A 21,145-nucleotide genomic window follows, 5' to 3' on the forward strand; every position below is an offset into this window, starting at 1 on the left:
AACCCCCAGCACTATGTCCCAGATGCATGTATGTATCTATATGTGTATGTATCTATGTATCTCTATATATGTATGTATGTATCTATCTATCTATCTAGCTATGTATCTATGTATGTAGCCTTTCCAGAATAGGATAACCCCCAGCACTATGTCCCAGAAGCACTTTATTAGAGTTTAAGACTCTCTGCACATTGCACTTGCCCAGAATCCCAACATACCTCCTGGCACACCCAGCACTTTTTAACCTGTACCCATCACTGGTCCGGCCCTGGTTTTTATTGCGTAATGGTGTAATGTTTTGTTATTGCTTATGTTTTTAATTTGCTTTGTACTGTATTGTTATTGTTTGCTGTTGTTGTGTTGAGGCCTTGGCCTTTGTAAGCCTCATCGAGTCCTTTGAGAGATGCTAGCGGGGTACAAATAAAGAATAATAATAATAATAATAATAATAATAATAATAATAATAATGTATGTATCTATGTATCTTTATGTATGTATGTATGTATGTATGTATGTATCTATCTATCTATCTATCTATCTTTCGGACCGCATCTCGGCCTATGAGCCCACGAGGACCTTGAGATCGTCTGGGGAGGCCCTTCTTTCAATCCCGCCTGCCTCACAGGCACGTCTGGCGGGGACGAGGGATAGGGCCTTCTCAGTGGTGGCCCCCCGGCTGTGGAACACCCTCCCTGTTGACATCAGACAGGCGCCCTCCCTTATGTCCTTCCGGAAGAGCCTGAAGACATGGCTATTCGAGAAGGCATGGCTATTCGAGAAGGCATTTAACTAAATACTACAGTAACTGGAAATGACAACTGGAACGGAATATAGACTATGAGATTGGTTATGATTCTATGATAAGACGAAGCGGATTATTTTAGTGTAATTAGATGATAGTGTATTAGTGATATGTTGTTTTTGTCATTGTAGTTTATTGTAAAATATGTTTTTTATATGTTGTACACCGCCGCGAGTCGCCCTAGGGCTGAGAGCGGCGGTTAACAAATGCAGCAAATAAATAAATAAATAAATAAATAAATAAATATCTACCCTATCTATATATCCATCTGTATATCTATCTATCTTTGGCTGGAGCTACACTTCAACAATGTAGCTGTTCCGACTTACACATTCAACTTAAGAACAAACTTAAGAACAAACTTACATACACATTCAACTTAAGAAGCTATCTTGTTCAATAACTTGGGGGCTGCTTGCATATGCAAATAAAAGATACACAATAAGTGGCTGAGGGGGAAAAGGAAAAGGCCTGAGGCTGTTAGGAATGGTGGCAGTTGTTGTCCAAAACACCAGGAGGGTCCAAGTTTGCCCAAGCCTGTTCTAGCTCTTCCAGTAAGACTCTCTTGAAACACATTGAAGGAGTCCCCTAAGGCCATCCAGTCCAACCCCATTATTCTTCCAGGCAGGAACCCACAATCAAAGCCCTCTGACAGATGGCTATCCAGCTTCTGCTTAAAAATTTCCTGAGAAATAGACACCATTGGCTTCCCATGTTGGAAATAGCAACTATGCTTTCAAGCCAGGTGTCACCCAGCCGATCTCCATGCATTTTCTTTTGATTTGCCTAAATGTAGGATGTTGCATTTCTTCCTCTTGGAAATTCACTTTGTTAGCTTTGTCTCAGCTCTCTGTGGAGTGGACGTTGAGAGATCTTTGAAAAGACAACAGGGCTTTTTGAGCTTACTTACTTACTTACTTACTTACTTAGGCTATTAAGAGCATGTTCTCCCGCAGTGCATCGGTTTCCAGGTGGAAGGTGGTCCCTGTCAGGGTTGCCTTGACCCACCTTCCTCTTGGCACATTTCTCTCTTTTGCCCTTTATTCGTGCCTCTTCAAATTCTACAGCACTGCTGGTCACAGCTGACCTCCAGCTGGAGCTCTCAAGGGTCAGGGCTTCCCAGTTCTCAGTGTCTATGCCAGAGTTTTTAAGGTTGGCTTTGAGCCCATCTTTAAATCTCTTTTCCTGTCCACCAACATTCCGTTTTCCGTTCTTGAGTTCAGAATAGAGCAGCTGCTTTGGGAGACGGTGGTCGGACATCCGGACAATGTGTGCAGTCCAGCAGAGTAGATGGCGGAGGAGCATCACTTCAATGCTGGTGGTCTTTGCTTCTTCCAGCATGCTGACATTTGTCCACCTGTCTTCCCAAGAGATTTGCAGGATTTCCTGGAAGCAGCTTTGATGGAATTGCATGTGATGCCTGCAGATGGTCCACGTTTCGCAGGTATATAGCAGGTTGGGATGACAATAGCTTTATAAACAAGCACCTTGGTACCTCTACAGATGTCCCAGTCCTCAAACACTCTCTGCTTCATTCAGAAGAATGTTGCACTTGCAGCGCTCATGCGGTGTTGTGTTTCAGTGTCAATGTTGACTTTGGTGGAGAGGTGGCTGCCAAGGGAATGGAAATAGTCAACATTTTCTAACATTTTCTTTGAGCAATGTCACCCTCAAGGCTGTGAGAAAAGACACATTTCTAAATCTTGTATCTAGGCCACCTCTTCTCTGAGTTTCACTGCTGCACAGCATCCATGCCCAACGTCTGCATTTGTAGACGTAACAAAGAGGAATCCATAAAGGATCCAAACTTGGCTGGTGGACTCCCCAACCTTATCTATTCCCTTGCTGACTAATGATAATAGAATAATAGAGTTGGAAGAGACCACTTGGGCCATCAAGTCCAACCCCCTGCCATGCAGGAAAAGCACAATCAAAGCACCCCTGACAGATGGCTGTCCAGCCCCTGTGTAAAAGCCTCCAAGGAAGGCACTTCCACCAGACTCTGAGGCAGAGAGTTCCACTGTTGAACAGCTCTTCTTACAGTCATTAAGTTCTTATATATTTATTTATTTGCCATATTTATATCCCTCCCTTCACACCCCAAAAGGGACTCTTCTTAATGTTCAGGTGGAATTTCCTTTCCCGTATTTGAATCCATTTCTCCAAGTCTAGTCTCCATTGGCAACTCTGATGAAAGGAGCAGACCAATGCAATGTTGTCCCGTGACTCTTAAAATGGGCCTCTTGTTATCACCAGCTGTATCATATTGTGATGGCATGATCTGGCCAGATGTTGATGATCTTCTCCTTAGCCTATGCCAGCAGCAGTACCAGTCTGTGTTAAGCAGCAACAGGCTTGATGCCAAACACAGGGCTGGTTTACTGCCTCAGGGTGCATCTACACTGTGCAGTTAATGCACTTTGACACCACTTTAACTGCCATGCCTCAATGCTATGTGGAGTTGTAATTTGTTTGCGGTAGCAGCACTCTTTTGCAGAAAAGACTGAAGAGCTCCCTGCATCACATAGCGATTAAAGTGATTTTAAACTGCATTAATTATACAGTGTAGATGCATCCTAAGATGGTAAACCAGTCTGGAGTTAAAGAATGAACTGTCAAGGAGAGGTGCAAGTCTTGAATTTAATTCTGATTTTTTAAAAAATAAATTTATATCATTTATGGACTTTTTGAGCAATAAGACATCTAGTGACACGAGAATGTGGGGTTATGGTTATTAGTAATGTCACATTTTCTCCCTCTATTTGCCAGTTATTTGTATATTATTTCTTTTCAATTTCATAATATTGAGTATTTCCCAAAATCCTGAGGTCTTGCACTTCCATTACTGCATAGTTACCCTTATTTTATAAAGAAAGGAAAGCGATATGGATGGAGACAACCCTTCTTCATGTGATGACGAATGAAGCAGGTGATTGTTTTTGAGACGGTCAGAGTCTATAACGTGTGATGAAGTCGATTAAATTCTCTGTTTTCAAACAACACAGAAAGGCATGGAATACTATGACAAGAAGACAATTCCCCATGCTTTTATCTGCTTTCTCCCTCAAATGTGATTAGGTCCCCAGTATGCATTCAAACCTCATCTACAAATTTATAGCTCAAGTCAACACTAAAATCATTACATCATGCTGGTTCTTACATAAATAAGTCAGAAACAATTTGAGGGCACAGAATGAAATCGCCAACAAAGTCATACTTGTCAGTATCTAATAATGTTTATCTATTGATAGAACTACCTCGATAAGGAATATTGTGTCCAATTCTGGGCACCACAATTGAAGAGAGATATTGGCAAGCTGGAATGTGTCCAGAGGAGGGCGACTAAAATGATCAAGGGTCTGGAGAACAAGCCCTATGAGGAGCAGCTTAAGGAGCTGGGCATGTTTAGCCTGAAGAAGAGAAGGCTAAGAGGAGACATGATAGCCATGTATAAATATGTGAGAGGAAGCCACAGGGAGGAGGGAGCAAGCTTGCTTTCTGCTTCCCTGGAGACTAGGACGCGGAACAATGGCTTCAAACTACAAGAGAGGAGATTCCATCTGAACATGAGGAAGAACTTCCTGACTGTGAGAGCCATTCAGCAGTGGAACTCTCTGCCCCGGAGTGTGGTGGAGGCTCCTTCTTTGGAAGCTTTTAAACAGGGTCTGGATGGCTATCTGTCAGGGGTGATTTGAATGCAATATTCCTGCTTCTTGGGAGGGGGTTGGACTGGATGGCCCATGAGGTCTCTTCCAGCTCTTTGATTCTATGATTCTATGATTCTAAGCTTGTTTTTTGCTGCCCTGGAGACAAGGATGTAGAACAATGGCTTCAAGCTACAGGAAAGGAGATTCCATCTGAACATTAGGAAGAACATCCTGACTGTGATAGCCATTCAGCAGTGGAACTCTCTGCCTCTGAGTGTAGTGGAGGCTCCTTCTTTGGAAGCTTTTAAACAGAGGCTGGATGGCCATCTGTTGGGGGTGCTTTGAATGCAATTTTCCTGCTTCTTGGATTGGATGACCCATGAGGTCTCTTCCAACTCTATGATTCTAAGGAAGATATATTCCCTGTACATCAAAATCCGCTTCGGAACATTATAAAATTGGAGTTGTATTTCTATCCGCATTGAAAGAGATCTAGAAGGGAGAAGAAAAGAGGCAAGCATGACATTGGATTTGAGCCAATAAATACATTTTGTGGAAGAAGCTGAATTTCCCGGAGGCTTGAATGCACTACATATCTCTTCCTGTTCCTATTAGGACTGACTGCAGAAAAGAGATGTGAAGCAACGAGACAATCCATCAGGCCAGGAGGTCTTGGAGTGAGCAGCCGGAATAAAGGAAAATATCATTCTGTTCACATTTTTGCAAGAAATGATCCAATTTGTACCTGTCGAGCCAGTATATGAACTGCAAGACAGTTACCTTGCCAAATGTTCCTGGTTCTATTTTTCCAGGCAATGCTCTGAATTACAATTGTCTCCATAATGAGTATATTACTTAAGAAATGCAAAAATAGGTGAATTTGTGCCATGATATACAAAAACATTACATTAATGAAGAACTGTTTGAAAAGAGATAAAACCATGGACGGCTCTTGTAGCATGTGGAGAACAAGTTACAGTATATATAATGTATTGTCAAAGGCTTTCATGGCTGGAATCACTGGGTTGTTGTAGGTTTTCTCGGGCTATATGGCCATGGTCTAGAGGCATTCTCTCCTGACGTTTCACCTGCATCTATTGCAAGCATCCTCAGAGGTAGTTAGAGTAGTGAGCAACCTAATTACCTCTGAGGATGCTTGCCATAGATGCAGGCGAAACGTCAGGAGGGAAAGCCTCTAGACCATGGCCATATAGCCAGAAAAAACCTACAACAATACAGTATATATAGTTTCAACGTTTGCAAATTGCAGTCTATGTCTTTAGAAGCCAAATTTCATTAAACTAAAAGCATTGGAGAAGACAATTCATATGAATTTTCACATTGCTCCTTAAAGTTGCAATTGTTTTGGAAGTTTTAACAACAGTCCAAGAAATGGAAAGAAATAGAAATTGAAAGGAAAAGAAAGTAAAAAAGAAAATGAAGAAACAGAAAAAGAAAATAATTTGCATTGACTTCTGACTTTTTCAGAAATGGTTCTGCATAAGGTAAAGGTTTCCCCTTGACATTAAGTCCAGATGTGTCCAACTCTGGGGGTTGGTGCTCATCTCTATTCTAAGCCGAGGAACTGGCGTTGCCCATAGACGCCTCCAAGGTCATGTGCCCAGCATGACTGCATGGAGCACCATTACCTTCCTGTCGGAGCAGTACTTATTGATCTACTCACATTTGCATGTTTTCAAACCGCTAGGTGGGCAGAAGCTAGGCCTAACAGTGGGAGCTCACCCCACTCCCTAGATTCGAACCACCGACCTTTTGGTCAGCAAGTTCAGCAGCTCAGCGGTTTAACCCACTGTGCCACCAGGGGATTTTCACCTTACTGTTTAAAATTTTAAAAAGTATTCATGTACTTCTTCTTCTTAATTACCAATACCTACATTTAACATGTTCTTATTTTTTCTGTAATGAAATAATCAATGATTCGCAATATTTCAGACAAAAAAAAATTGAGCATCCAATTCTTATTCATTGGAACTCAGTACTTTAAGATTTATGTGCATACAATATTCTTGCAGCTATGGTCATACACTGCATACATTAGCGGGAAATAGGCAACTTGGAAATCCCTGAAGAGACTCAGAAGTGGAGTGGGTAGATCAAAAGACAACCTGGCAAAATGGCACTACCGAGAAGAATCCTCCACTTTGTGCAACTGTGGAGTGTGACGGCGCAAGTGGCGCCACCTATGTATAGAACTGTTCGTTGTAAGATTTAAACTGTTGTATCATGCTTAATCCTGCCCTTTTTACCCTGCTTATGTATAGTTGTATGGATTGGTTGCTTGTAGCTGTCAATCAGTACTGTTTGGCTCCACCTCTTCCTGCAAGAGAGGAGAGCTTCCTTTTTCTTCTTCATTCTGCCATCAGAGTTCGTACCAGATGGACGTGAGTAAGAGACCTGACTCTAAAGGACCCTGATTTAAGTTACCTCTTAGCATCAGTTCTGAGGTTTTTTACCCCTGGGACTCATACTTTATGTCCAGATCGTCCTGGACAATTATTGAGGAGACCCAGGCGCCTTCAAGCCAGTTCTTTTGGCACCAAAGGAAGATCCTGAATCTTCAGAACATAGGCCATCTGAACTGGGGTTGTGGTTTGCTCCGGCATTCACAGCCATTGAGGAAAGAGGAAACTTGGTGAGGCTTCTCAGCTTCAAACCACTTGGACCCAGGACTAATTGAGACTGTAACATATGTTTTTCTTCACCCCTCTAAAGTTTTCCAGCTCATTGCTTTGTGATAAATAAAACTTATCTTGAGCTATTTACAGCGTTTTGGGTTTTTGGGAGTTCCAGTTTCCTATAGGAGGGCAAGAAGCAATCCCCTGGGGGAAAGATGCCATGTCCATCCCTCCTTTATTGAGAATAATAGCCCCCAGGCGCGACGGCACATGGAGCATAGCAAACAATTCCACACTTGTATCCGTGTACACAATGCCCTGCCTCATGCACAGCGGAAGAACTGTTACAGCTACAGACAATGCGGTTGCTGTTGCCTGTTTTTGGTCAAAAATTATTTGTGTTCCCTCTATTTTTATCAGTTATATACTTATTTATGCAGTGCTTTTGACATGAAATAAATAAATAAGCAGGGAATATACACATGGAGCCCATAGTGGTACAGTAGGTTAAACCACTGAACTGCTGAACTTGCTGACTGAAAGGTTGCTGGTTCTAATACGGGGAGCAGGGTAAGATCTCGCTGTCAGCCCCAGCTTCTGCCAACCTAGCAGTTCGAAAACATGCAAATGTAAGTAGATCAATAGGTATCACTCTGGCGGGAAGGTAACGGCACTCCATGCAGTCATGCTGGCCACATGACCTTGGAGGTGTCTACAGACAATGCTGGCTCTTCGCCTTAGAAATGGACATGAACACCAACCCTTAGAGTTGGACATGACAGGACTTAAGGTCAGGGGAAACCTTTTACCTTTACCTATGCACATGGAAATGCACCTGAATTTTCACATTGTTTTTTGAAGTTGCAAATTAATGATTAGATGGGATAATTATACTGAGATAAATTAATATTGACCAGGTTCCCCTTTTATCTTACTCAATACTCAATGGGTAGTATGCTTGGAGGACAATTTAACAAACCACAGCACAATAAATATAGAGAGTGGGAGGGCACCTGAAGAAAGAATATCTCCCTCTTGGCTTCAATGTTTCTGGGTATTTTATGATTGTTTCCATTTGTTGTAGTGGATGAAACCACTATGGATTTAATATCTGATAGTCAGTTCTGTTTGCTTCTGTACTTTTGCTTCAGACTGAAATATCCTGGGATGGCCTTTGTGGGGGTCTCCTTTTTTTGGAAGAAAAACATTGAAATGTAAGTTCAAGATGAGAAGAAGTTTCCAAATGCCAGCCACATTTGTTTACTGCAGTGTTGAGTCCTGTTGACATCTCTAGGCATCCCAAAAGGATCACTTTTGGAACAACAAAAATGCCTCATCTATCAAATCCTTCAGATCTGTGACAGCCCAGGCTGACATTTCTGTCCCTTGATTAAGGTACTTGGATGCCTTTTTAGCTGCAAATCCTTTGCTATAGGTTATTGTCATTGCTTCCCCAGATATATTTGCTTGGCCGAGTTTTGCAAATTGAACCATGAAAGATTCGACTTTGGAAAGATTCAACTGTGGTATCACTGGGGGAAGATGTGAGTCGCACCAGGTGGCACAATCAGAGGGAGTGACAGCAACATTTGTGTGCAGTGTTTTAGCAGAATATTATATATATCTCAGCATTTCTCAACATGGGGGTTGGGTCACAAAAGGGATATCAGAGAGGTCACCAAAGACCATCAGAAGACACAGTATTTTCTGTTGGTCATGAGAGTTCTGTGTGGGAAGTTTGGCCCAATTGCATCATTGGTGGCGTTCTCTTTGATTGTAGGTGAACTAAAAATTCCAGCAACTACAACTCCCAAATGACAAGGTCTATTTTCCACAAACTCCACCAGTGTTCACATTTGGGCATATTGGGTATTTGTGCCAAGTTTGGTCCAGATCCATCATTGTTTGAGTCCTCAGTGTTCTCTGGATGTAAGTGAACTACAACTCTAAAACTCAAGGTCAATGCCCACCAAACCCTTCCAGTATTTTCTGTTGGTCATGGGATTATGTGTGCCAAGTTTGGTTCATTTTCATTGTTGGTGGAATTCAGAATGTTTGTTGATTGTAGGTGAACTATAAATCCCAGCAACTACAACCCCCAAAAGTCAAGGTCTATTTTCCCCAAACTCCACCAGTGTTCACATTTGGGCATATTGAGTATTTGTGCCAAGCTGGTCCAATCCATCATTGTTTGAATCCTCAGTGCTCTCTTGATTTAGGTGAACTACAACTCTCAAACTCAAGGTCAATGCCCACCAAACCCTTCCGGTATTTTCTGTTGGTCATGGGATTATGTGTGCCAAGTTTGGTTCATTTTCATTGTTGGTGGAATTCAGAATGCTCTTTGATTGTAGATGAACTATAAATCTCAGCAACTACAACTCCCAAAAGACAAAATCAATTCACCTCCAACTTCACTCCAATTCAAATTTGGGCGTATCAGGTATTTGTGCCAAATTTGGTCCAGTGAATGCAAATACATCCTTCATATCAGATATTTACATTAAGATTCATAACAGTAGCAAAATTACAGTTATGAAGTAGCAATGAAAATAATGTTACGGTTGGGGGTCACCACAACATGCGGGGTTGCGGCATTAGAAAAGTTGAGAATAACTGATATATATAATAGGGCTGTGCAAAATTTTCTCTAATCATCATAAGTTGGATCAAATTCATTAAATTCATACTTATTTTTATTATTATTTTATTGAATTATTACAGATTACAGCGAAAGAGGGGGAATAAACTCAAGAAGATAGAAAAGTAGGAAAATTTTGAAAACAAACAAAAATAAGCACCCATCAAAAAAGAAAAAAAAATGATTGTGAAAAAGGAAAATAATGAAATAAATAAATAAATAAAAATAATAGAGATTGGACTTCCTTCCAATTCTGCCTGTTTAGTCTCTTTTTGTCCATAGAATTTATATATTCCATTTTTTCCATACTTATGATGTGATATTCAACATGTGGGCATGGCCTGTGCCAAAAACATAATAATCAAAACTTTTTTGTTTGAGTTTTGTAAACCTTGTAAGCCTCCCAAAGTCAGTTTCCTTTTCAGCTTAAACAAGCAAAGATGAAAAGGCTACCATTTCTCTTAAAATTAATGGCTTCTTACCATTAGTAGAAGGAAGCAGCAGGGAGCATGTTTGCTGGGAAAGAGACTGAGAAAGCACATAATTCTGGGAAATGTAGTTTGGAAAGGCGAGGAGACCAGAGAATGCCAAAGGCCCTGCCCTAAACTACATTTCCCAGAATTCTGCTCAGCATCAGAAAGTCCCAATAAGGATATTTTCCCTGTATAGCAGCAGCCAGCCAAAGTTCCAATGAATGGTTGAATCAGCAAAGAGGAGGACTGATTGAGACTTCTAGTAAGTAAATCTCTGTGCTGGGCTGGGAAGAAATCTCCCAGTGGATGTTCTGTTGGTTAATAAGAGAGGCATTCAATGAGATAGCTGTAGTGGCTTTAAAAAAATGTTTTTGCCAAAACTTCAAAAAATTCTATAAAATCAGTAGATGTATGAATATTTCTGAAAGTTGGGGGGAATGATCTCCTGTTAGCTTGTGCCATTATATAGAAAATTCAAGGAGATAGCTCTTGTAGTTTTTAATTTTTTTTATAAAACATTGAAAGTTCTCTGAAAATGTGTGGATAAGTTCTGAAACTTGGTGAGCTAACAGTGGTAAGTGGGTTCTATCACTGTAGGAGGTTTCACCCCAATCGCTGCAAAAATTAGGGAGACAGGAGGCCCTGAAATTTTCCCATTTGCACAATTACTATAATAAAAAGTAATGACATTTCTTTGCTTTTGTTACAGTAACAAAATTTTAACTAACAATACTTTAAAAACACTTTAGAAATGAAATGCTGTTGCTCTTTAATTTTGTTATGAGTTTTGAAACATTTTTTCCTCGATAGCACAGCCCTAATATATCTATATAAATAAAAATGTAATGTCAGTTTGTGGGATTAACGTAACTCAAAAACCACTGGACGAATTGACACCAAATTTGGACACAATATACCTATCAGGCCAATGAGTGACCATCACTCATAAAAACACTGAAAAACACAGCAGAAGAAACTTAAAAAGCCAAAAAAGGAAAATGATGCTACAGCGCATGTGCAAAACCACATATATACACAAACACACATATATACTAGGCCTGTTTGATCAAGAAAAAATTTGTTTCTAAAATCAATTCGTAATTGGGGTGTTTTTTTGTTTCGATATTTAAAATATTTACAAAACTTTCCAAAAAAATGTTTTGTTATTTACGAAATTTCGTAAATATTTACAAAACATTTTTTAAACTCCATTTGCCTAGTATTTTAAATATTGAAATTTTTTCTTGATCAAACAGGCCTAGTTTCCAACAGACCTCTGAGGATGCCTGATGTGGGCAAAATGTCAGGAGAGAATGCTTCTGGATTGGTCATACATACAGCCCTGAAAACTCACACAACCGGCCTCCCGCGCCATCCAATCGACTCCGCCGGATCCTGCGCCCTCCTCCTCCTCCTCCTCCTCCCAGCTGTGTTGTGATGGCGCGCGCTCCGCTCACCTTTACAACCGGCCTCCGCTCCTGCTGTTAGCCCCGCGCGCCATCCGGCTCGGGCTCCTGCGCCCTCCTCCTCCTCCTCCTCCTCCTCGCACTTCCTGCAACACAGCTGGTAGGAGGAGGAGGAGGAGGGGGGCGCAGGAGCCCGAGCCGGATGGCGCGCGGGGCTAACAGCAGGAGCGGAGGCCGGTTGTAAAGGTGAGCGGAGCGCGCGCGCACCATCCAATCGGCTCGGGCTCCTGCGCCCTCCTCCTCCTCCTCCTCCTCCTCCTACCAGCTGTGTTGCAGGAAGTGCTAGGAAGAGGAGGAGGAGGAGGGCGCAGGAGCCCGAGCCGATTGGATGGTGCGCGCGCGCTCCGCTCACCTTTACAACCGGCCTCCGCTCCTGCTGTTAGCCCCGCGCGCCATCCGGCTCGGGCTCCTGCGCCCTCCTCCTCCTCCTCCTCCTCCTCCTCCCAGCTGTGTTGTGATGGTGCGCGCTCCGCTCACCTTTACAACCGGCCTCCGCTCCTGCTGTTAGCCCCGCGCGCCATCCGGCTCGGGCTCCTGCGCCCTCCTCCTCCTCCTCCTCGCACTTCCTGCAACACAGCTGGTAGGAGGAGGAGGAGGAGGGGGGCGCAGGAGCCCGAGCCGGATGGCGCGCGGGGCTAACAGCAGGAGCGGAGGCCGGTTGTAAAGGTGAGCGGAGCGCGCGCGCACCATCCAATCGGCTCGGGCTCCTGCGCCCTCCTCCTCCTCCTCCTCCTCCTCCTCCTACCAGCTGTGTTGCAGGAAGTGCTAGGAAGAGGAGGAGGAGGAGGGCGCAGGAGCCCGAGCCGATTGGATGGTGCGCGCGCGCTCCGCTCACCTTTACAACCGGCCTCCGCTCCTGCTGTTAGCCCCGCGAGCCATCCGGCTTGGGCTCCTGCGCCCTCCTCCTCCTCCTCCTCCTCCTTCTCGCACTTCCTGCAACACAGCTGGTAGGAGGAGGAGGAGGGAGCAGGAGCCCGAGCCGATTGGATGGCGCGCGGGTGAGCGCGCGCGCGCCATCCAATCGGCTCCTGCCACGGTGCACTCACTGCTGGGGTGCTTGGGAGCGCCGGATTGGCTCCCAGGCACCAGCACATGACCACAGCACTGAAGTCAGCACAGCAGCCGCCATTCCATTTACGAGACGAGCTGAAGCTCGTAAAAAAAAATGGGGCTGCTGTTTCGATATTTTCAAACCCTTCCGGGTTTGAAAATATGTTTTGATATCGCGTCGGATATGCAAAAAAAACCGATTTAAATACGAATTAACGAATTAACGAAACAAAACCGACAGGCCTAATATATACACGTATACAAAAATATACACAAACACCCATGTATGCATATATACACACACAAAACACATGCACACAGACTGGGCCACAGCAAGGCATGGTGGGGGACAGCTAGTAGTATATAAGTTCAATTTAATTATATTTTTTGCATCCCAGCATTTATTTTACCAATATATGAGGGGTGTTCATTAAAGATTTCCCCTGACCCCCTTCCTGTGGACTGAGAGCAATGAAACTTGGCCAAGTTTTGAGTTCTTCTTTCCATCGGTGCCACCTAAGGACACACACTCCTCCCATCTTTTGAAGTAACTGTAAACACCTCGCTTGTAGAAGTCGACAGGTTGCTCCAAAAGACACGTTGTGACTTTGGAAATCAGAGACTCATCATCTGAGAAATGCTTGCCCTTCAAAAATAACTTCCTTGTTGGGAAGAGGTGGAAGTCCGATGGCGCGAGGTCGGGTGAATCAGGGGGATGTGGTAGAATTTCAAAGCCACAGGAGCATGCTTCTTCCATTTGGGCAACAGGTGAGTTGGGAACTGGTGCATTGTCTTGCAGAAGGCGGACACCTTTACTAAGTATGTCACATGGTCTCTTGGTTTTGATGGCCTTCCGCAATTTCCACAGCAGTGAAGCCTAGTATGCCCCTGTGATCATGGTTCCCTTTGCTAGGAAATCCATCAAGACTACTCTGTGGTGGGCCCAAAATACTGTGAGCATGACCTTACCTGCCGAGAGTTGGGCATGTGCCTTCTTTGGAGGCAGTGAGTCAGGATGCTTCCATTGCATTGACTGGACTTTGATCTCAGGATCATAATGATAGACTCAGCTTTCATCCTGTGTGATAATCTGTTGAAAAAGTCCTCCTGGTTTCCATGGCATATTGCAACAAACACAAATCCACTATAAGCCGTAGTACATAAATCACAGAGGTAATTTTTTTTGCAGCTTATATAATGCAACATTAAACATGTATCCAACTTATATAATACAGTATTGAGAGATATACAAGGAACAAAAAACTGTTATATATACATTGATTTTTACACCAGTCACAAAAGTAGAGTATTTCTTGCTGTAAAGCAGACTTCTCCTAAGGGCATAAGATCCCTTACTTTCTGTAATGATTCTACTGAGTGCAACTTGGAAGGCACTGAACAGACTGCGCTCTGGCACCACGGGATGTAGAGCCAACCTTAAGAAATGGGGCTACAAAGTGGACTCCATGACATGCAAGTGTGGAGAAGAGCAAACTACAGACCATCTGCTGTGATGCAACCTGAGTCCCACCACATGCACAGTGGAGGACCTCCTTAGAGTAACACCAGAGGCACTCCAAGTGGCCAGATACTGGTCAAAGGACATTTAATCAACTACCAAGCTTGCAAACTTTGTGTTTTGTTTGTTTGTTTGTTAAAAATGCAATACAACTGTTTGGCTTGCTCCTGACATGATAAATAAATAAATCCCTGGCCATGCCTTCTTTAATGGAAAATATGTTACCAGAAATAGAAATATCCTGGGAAGAATAGGGACACCCAAAGAAAGAGATAACAAAGAAAGGAGAAGTCAACAGTATGGTATGGAATCCTGGTAGTTGCAATTTGGTGAGGCCCCAGCACTCTTCGGCAGAGAAGGCTCAAGTTTGCCAAACTACAACTCCCACCATAGCATAGCATTAAGCCAGTGGTTCTCAACCTTCCGAATGCCGCGACCCCTGAATACAGTTCCTCATGTTGTGGTGACCCCCAACCATAACATTATTTTCATTGCTACTTCATGACTGTAATTTTGCTACTGTTATGAATCATAATGTAAATATTTGATATTCAGGATGTATTTTCATTCACTGGACCAAATTTGGCACTAATAGCTGGAATACTAGTGGGGTTGGGGGATTGGTTTTGTCATTTGGGAGTTGTAGTTGCTGGGATTTATCGTTCACCTACAATCAAAGAGAATTCCGAACTCCACCAATGATGGAATTGAACCAAACTTGGCACACAGTACTCTCATGACCAACAGAAAATACTGGAACGGTTTGGTGGGCATTGACCTTGAGTTTTAGAATTGTAGTTCACCTACATCCAGAGAGCACTGAGGACTCAAACAATGATGGATTGTACTAGCTTGGTACGAATACTCAGTATGCCCAAATGTGAATACTCGTGGAGTTTGGGGAAAATAGACTTTGACATTTGGGAGTTGTAGTTGCTGGGATTTATAGTTCACCTACAATCAAAGACCATTTTGAACTACACCAGTGATGGAATTGAACCAAACTTGGCACACAGAACTCCCATGACCAACAGAAAATATTGGAAGGGTTTGGTGGGCGTTGACCTTGATTTTTTGGAGTTGTAGTTCAGCTACATCCAGAGAGCACTGTGGACTCAAACAATGATGAATCTGGACCAAACTTGGCATGAATCCTCAATATGCTCAAAAGTGAATACTGGTGGAGTTTGGAGAAAATAGACCTTGACATTTGGGAGTTGTCGTTGCTGGGATTTATAGTTCACCTACAATCAAAGACCATTCTGAACCTCACCAAGGATAGAATAGGGCCAAACTTCCTACACAGAACCCCATGACCAACAGCAAATACTGTGTTTTATTATGGTCTTTGGTGACTCCTCTGACACCCCCTCATGACCCCCTCTGGGGCCCCAACCCCCAGGTTCAGAAACACTGCATTAAGCCATGACAGTTAAAGTGGTGTCAAATTTCATTACATCTCAAGTGTAGATGCACCCTTAGTCTAATATTCACCGGAACATGCTGACACTCTCTATTAGAGTTTGTTTGCTGCCTCTATTTTATATTAAGCCTCTGCTCCAAGCCGTTCCTTGCTTGGTTACCTCTTTGGTGTCTCTCTTCACTTTGCAAAGTTGGGGAAATCCATCAACTTGACGTCAAGTCTGTTTTCCTTCCTCCGCCCTGTTCTTCCCTCCCTGCAAAGAGATCTCTGGTTGTCCTGACCCTGGAGGCAACCTGTGTTCTTTATCTAAAGTAGGTGGTGTGGAGGCTGATGTCCTTGTGATCGTCTTCCTCCCTTAATCCCACGTTTGAATTCCAAACATTATTACTTTGGGCTCCCTTGCTCTTTACTGGGGAGGTGTTGACATTCAATAACATAGGATTACTGGAAAGCTCAGACAGGCGGTTAAATGAGCAGAGCCTGGAGCTCAGCCCAACCTCCGCTCCCAAAGTTTTGACACTGGACAGGTTTTGTTTTGGAGGTCCCCCCACCTCCCCATTTGCTCAGGGGCAGGCCTGGATTATGTGACTCATTGAGGCCTCTTCTAAAATCCAATTAGCTAGATAGAGATTCTTAACAGTGCTATCCCATGCCTCTGATAGACCTCACGTCCTCATTAGGTAGGTTCAGGATTATAGTCCTGAGTTGTGTTTTAGAATCATAGAGTTGGAAGGGACCCCAAAGGCCATCCAGTTCAACCCATTTTCTGCCAAACAGGAAGGCACAATTGAAACCTTTCAGAGAAATGGTCATCTGGCTGCTGTTTAGAAACCTCCAGATATGGAGACTTCATTTTGTGACTTTTGCTTGATTCCTTCTTCAAATCATGTGGAACTGATTGTTATATTCATTCAATACAAAACTTCTCAGAGATATGTTTTTTCTCAAGATGCTGTTGCATCTTGAGAAAAAACATATCTCTGAGAAGCTACACAATTGGTCGGAGTGAGCTTCCGACCAATTGTGTAGCTAGTTGTCGACCTTTGCAACCTGAAAGACAGTTGCATCTGTCAAGTAGGAAAATTAGGTACCATCTATGTGTGGGGAGGCTAATTTTAAAAAAAATATGAGGCCATAAAAAAGACTCCAGCAAAGCACTCCAGCAAAGGCATGTGGGGAATGCGGAAGTACTTCATCAGTGTCGCAGATGGACGATGAAAGCGACACCTTCCCTTGCAGCCAGAAAAAGTTAAATAGCCTCTGACTGTTTGTCTATTTCTGTTGTGTGTCTTTGGTATTGAATGTTTGCCATATATGTGTACATTGTAATCCTCCCTGAGTCCCCTGCAGGGTGAGAAGGGCGGAATAGAAATACTGTAAATAAATAAATAAATAAATAAATAAATGTATATTTGTATTGCAAAAATGGGCAAATAATTGCCTATTTATTTATTTATTTATTTATTTACAGTATTTATATTCCACCCTTCTCACCCCGCAGGGGACTCAGGGTGATTACAATGTACATTTACATGGCAAACATTCAGTGCCATAGACACACAACATTTATAGACAGACACTCAGAGGCTATTTAACATTCCAGCTTTTCATGAAGGTATTCTGGTCACCAGGGGAGCTGTCTTTTCACCGCCCGTTTGTGACAATGATGAAGTACTTCCTCATTCTTTGCTGCTTGCTGGAGATTTTTATGGCCTCGTAAATTAGTCAAATTAGCCTCCCTGCATAAGCGGTACCTAAATTTCCTACTTGACAGATGCAACTGTCTTTCGGGCTGCAAAGGTCAACAGCTAGCTACACAATTTGATTGAAAGCTCACTCCGATCCAGGCTAGCTTCGAACTTATGACCTTTCGGTCAGAAGTGATCTTAATGCAGCTGACTCCCAGCCAGCTGCTCCACAGTCCCGGTGCCGAAGTGTGGCATATTATAATTACTGCAAGCTGAAGTGTGGCATATTATGAAGAAAGCCTTTGCTTAATCATTTTCCTTTTATGCTATATTTCTGTGTGCAGAAGTTTTGTTTTCTATAATAATAATAATAATAATAATAATAATAATAATAATAATTATTATTATGGAGCCCCCTGTGGTGCAATGGGTTAAACCCCTGTGCCGGCAGGACTGAAGACCCATAGGTCGCAGGTTCGAATCCGGGGAGAGGCAGATGAGCTCCCTCTATCAGCTCCAGCTCCTCGTGCAGGGACATGAGAGAAGCCTCCCACAAGAATGATAAAAAAAAAATCAAATCATGCAGGTATCCCCTGGGCAACATCCTTGCAGACAGCCAATTCTCTCACACCAGACGCAACGCTCCTGACACGACAAAAATAATATTATTATTATAATGTTTATTTATATTCCTGGAGCCCCCAGTGGCACAGTGGGTTAAAGCACTAAGCCCCTGAAATTGCTGGTCAAAAGGTCACAGGTTTGAATTTAGGGAGAGGCATGAGCTCCTGCTGTTAGCCCCAGCTTCTGCCAACACAGCAGTTCGAAAACATGCAAATGTGAGTAGATCAAAAGGTAGGAAGGAACTGGTGCTCCATGCAGTCATGCTGGCCACATGTCCTTGGAGATGTCTACGGACAACACCGACTCTTTGGCTTAGAAATGGAGATAAGCACCAATCCTCAGAGTTGGACACAACTGGACTTAATGTCAGGGGAAAACCTTTACCTTTACCTATTTATACCCCTCTTTATCTCTCCCAAAGGAGACTCAAAGCAACTTACAATTCAGCACTTATCGGAGGGTTTTCTTGGCAAGTTTTATTATCTTAAAAATGTTTGCCATTGCCTTCCTCTGAGGCTGAGAGTGTGTGACTTGCTTAAGGTCATCCAATGACTTTGCATGGCAGAAGGGGGATTTGAACCCTGGCCTACATAGTAGTTGTCCAATGCTCAAACCACAACATCACAACAATTATTGCTAGCTTGACTTTCAAACTGAAATAGCACATTTTAGGAGCTTCTTTCATTTCTGCTGAATATATAAACATAAGTCTAACTAAACATTAAGTACATCCAGAATCTGAATTTTAGCTTTGGAGCAGAAGCTCATTCCTCTGAATGTTAAATACAATTTATTGCCAATGTCTGAGGTCAAATGGTAAATCGAGTCCAGGTAAGAAGCAGCAATACAGCTGTGTTTTGGAAATACATAAGCCAAGACTCTTCTGAAAAGAGGTTGGCGCGAACTCATGCCAACAAACGGAACACTGTCATGTTTTGTGTGTGCAGCTTTCTTTTAATACCGACTGAGCTTTTAGCACTGCTCTACGAACAGAACAGAGTCAACAACAAGGCAAGGACACGTCAACATGAAGCTCAAACACGTTTTTGTTTGCAGGCTGGGTGCATCAATTCTATCACTCTTTAAGTGATCCAAACATATTCATACCAACAACAATGTCTATAGGTTGGTGTGACTGTTTTGGGCTGTATGGCCATGTTCCAGCAGTTTTCTCTCCTTATGTTTCACTTGCATCTGTGGCTGGCATCTTCAGAGGTTCTGTTGGAAATTAGACAAGTGGAATATATGTATAGTGGAGTATATGTATATTTGCATATAGGTAAGGCAAGTGGAGTAAATGTATATACGTGTGGAATAATGCCCGGAGTGGGAGAAAGAACTCTTGTCTGTTTAAAGCAAGTGTGAATGTTGCAATAAGCAAGCTGGAATAATCACCTCTCAACAAAAGATTGCTCCAGGCACTGCCAGGCAATCAAATGCTAATCAATTCACACCTAGCTCCAGCAGACAAGAGTCCTTTGTCTCACCCTGGTCATTCCACAGATATATAAACCCCCTTTCCTAGTTCCAACAGACCTCATTACCTCTGAGGATGCTTGCCATAGATGCAGGCGAAACGTCTCCTCTCAGCCTTCTCTTCTTCAGGCTAAACATGCCCAGCTCCTTAAGCCGCTCCTCATAGGGCTTGTACTCCAGACCCTTGATCATTGTCACCCTCCTCTGGACACATTCCAGCTTGTCAATATCTCTCTTGAATTGTGGTGCCAAGAATTGGACACAATATTCCAGGTGTGGTCTAACCAAAGCAGAATAGAGGGATAGCATGACTTCCCTAGATCTAGACACTAGGCTCCTATTGATGCAGGCCAAAATCCCATTGGCTTTTTTTGCCACCACATCACATTGTTGGCTCATGTTTAACTTGCTGTCCACAAAGACTCTAAGATCTTTTTCACACGTACTGAGCCAGGCATTGTCCCCCATTCTGTATCTTTGCATTTCGTTTTTCCTGCCTAAGTGGAGTATCTTGCATTTGTCACTGTTGAACTTCATTTTGTTAGTTTTGGCCCATCTCTCTAATCTGTCAAGATCGTTTTGAATCCTGCTCCTGTCCTCTGGAGTATTGGCTATCCCTCCCAATTTGGTGTCGTCAGAGAATATTTTTTTATCCTTCCTTCCAGTGAGCAGTTGAGCTTTATTTCTGAAGCATGGACAGGTTGGATCTTCTTGCGATCCAAGGCACTGTCTGAATTTTCCTCCAGCACCACAGTTCAAAAGCGTCTCTCTTCCTTTGCTCAGCCGTAGCTGAGGGGGAAAAGGAAAGGGCCTGAGGCTGTTAGGAATGGTGGGAATTGGAGTCCAAAACACCTGGAGGACCCAAGTTTGCCCATTCCTAATGTAGATGCACCTTTAGTCTGAACTCTAAAGGTGCTGTTCAAAGTGCTGAACCCTGTACAACCTGCCCTTTACTGTGGAAACATTCATAGGACAATGTATTGTCGAAGGCTTTCATGGCTGGAATCACTCAGTTCTTGTGGGTTTTTTTCGGGCTATATGGCCATGTTCTAGAGGCATTTCTCCTGATGTTTCGCCTGCATCTATGGCAAGCATCCTCAGAGGTAGTGAGGATGCTTGCCATAGATGCAGGCGAAACGTCAGCAGAAATGCCTCTAGAACATGGCCCTATAGCCCGAAAAAACCCACAAGAACCTACTCATAGGGCAATTTCTCTCCAAACCATGTGAAGACCAAATGCCAAATTAAGATTTCTATTTCAAAACAAAATTGACCACAGAATACAAACAACCTTGAACACAATTCCAACAAAGATTAACACTGAACAAGGAGTTCGAAGCCTGTTCTTAGGTGCCCAAATACTTGGTTGCATATCCATAACAGCGAAACAGAAAGATCTTAGTTCAAAACCATAGGTAGTCAGTTCTGGCCGTGCCTTGCTGTGTCTTAAAAGTAATCCATCTTTGAAGAGCGGTGCCATTGAGCAGTTTTTCTTTCTTTTCATCTCAACAAGCATCTCTGGTTCAAGGTCGGTTGCGATGGAAAAATTTCCAAGTCGTGCTGAAAAAAAAATTATATTCATTTTCTCTTTTGTAAAGGCTCTGCTTTAACAGCCAGGAGAAGAAAAGTTGCCTAGTCTCAAAAGCTGCCAGGGCTTTGGAAAAATGAAAGATAAATGATTTTGCTTTTCCCCTATTCAT

This window comes from Anolis sagrei, chromosome 5, assembly GCF_037176765.1.
Source record: "Anolis sagrei isolate rAnoSag1 chromosome 5, rAnoSag1.mat, whole genome shotgun sequence".
In the NCBI taxonomy this organism is placed as follows: Eukaryota; Metazoa; Chordata; class Lepidosauria; order Squamata; family Dactyloidae; genus Anolis; species Anolis sagrei.